Raw genomic sequence first — 1963 nt, forward strand, 5'->3', positions numbered from 1 at the left:
TTTAAAGGGCGAATTTTATGGTATGTGAGTTATATCTCGAGAAAAATAATTTTAAAAATAGAGACCCCCCCAAGTGTATGTGTGTGTGTGTATAAATCGGATCCATTCCTCCCACCACCATGCACCTGCATAAGTAAATCTGAAATCCCACGTAGAAACGGAAACTCAACAACTAGAAGAGAACCTTTCTCATTAATACGGCAAATTAAAAACAACAATAAAAAGAATCACTAACAAATATTGAACTCTAGTTAACGATATGCAGGCCAAATAGTTTAGAGATAGTGTTCTGATGTCTTTGACATGCACTGAAAAGTTAGATGAATTAGATAAATGGAGGGAGGGATGGATAGAGTGGATAGAAATATGATGAGTATGGTAAATAGTAGTAATAGAATCTAAATGGAGACACATGGGTGTTCACTGTACACTTTTTCAACTTTTTTGTATGTTTGAAATTTTTCATGATAAAAGATTGGGGGAAATCCAGGAGCAATAAAATAAAATTTAGAAATAAAACTACCTAAGCATATTTAAAAAGTACCCAAGATGATTCCATAAGCAAAGTAAAAATGCGACAATCTCAGAGGAAATATTTACAACTTACATCACGCACAAAATGTTTCTCTCCTTAATATGTAGGAAAAAGCCAAAAATCCAATGTTTTACAATGTTTGAAAGAAATGAACAGAAAGTTCACAGAAACAAATACAAACAGTCCTTAAATATATAGAAAGATGCTTAACTTCTCTCATAATTAAGAATTACACCAACTAAAGTAACTCTGAAGTAGCATTTCTCACCTATGAAATTGGCAAAAAATGCATAAGCTGAAAAACACTCTCATGCATTGCTAGTGAATATTCAGAATGCCTCCATGGAGAGCATTTTGACAACAGCTAACAAAGCAACATAAGCGTTTACTCTCATAACTAGCAATACAACTTTCTAGATATACCTCAAAGACCTCCCTTCATGGCTAGAGTAATCAGGGGTAAGAAAAACCTCATCTTGGGGGACAAGTTCTATACTTTTGAAGAACAGAAAGGAAGTCCTTGTCTCTCGAATTGGTGGGACTATTTTTAACTTTCTCTTCTGCATATTTTTAAACCAATAAAAGTTACAAGACTAGTATCTGTGTACTCACCACCTCGATTCACGGCCCATTAATATTTGCTGAATTTGCTTTTATGTGATGACGATGATGATGATGATGAATGGACCATTTGAAAGTAAGTCGAGACATCATGACCCTTTATCCCTAAAAGCTTTAGCAAGTGATACCTAAGAACAAAGGCATTATCCTAATGACAACAAGGCAGTGATTGAATGTAGGAATTTGTCATTGTTAATGCATGGTTTATCTTCAAATTTTCCAATTGTCACAATAATATCTTTTTTAGAAATGTGTTTTCCTGATGGGGTTTCGATCCAGGATCATGCCTTGCATTTAGTTGTCATGTTTCTTTAGTCTTCTTTAACCTACGACAGTTCCTTATCTTTTTTTGTACTCCGCGGTATTAACATTTTTGAGGCAGAAATATTTTGAAGTTGAAAAACACTGTGTTTTGTGAGGTAAGAGATTTATTCCAGGAATAAGATCTTACATAATTTCAGGCAATGGTGGAAAAAGAAGGTCCAGAGAGTGGGGATGAGGGATCACTGGGAAATCACCAACCAGCCCTCTCAAAGCACTGCTGCAGGTAGATAAGTCAGAGCTTTCAAGAGGAACCTGGTGAGTCATTATATCCAGCTGGCAGAGTGGGATCACCAGGGACAGCTGGTGAGGAAGTCTATGGAAAGCTGTTGCTTCTGTACCCAGGGGTGGGCCTGGGATCACTGTTGGTCAGCAGCAAGGCAGAAGAGATGAGTACAGAGTAAGGAGAAAACAAGGTCCTGTATTTTTTCTCTCTCTCCCTCTCTCTCTCTCTCTCTCTCTCCCTCTTTCCCCCTCCCTCTCTCT

The sequence above is a fragment of the Pteropus alecto genome, unplaced genomic scaffold (assembly GCF_000325575.1).
Source record: "Pteropus alecto unplaced genomic scaffold, ASM32557v1 scaffold194, whole genome shotgun sequence".
NCBI lineage: Eukaryota > Metazoa > Chordata > Mammalia > Chiroptera > Pteropodidae > Pteropus > Pteropus alecto.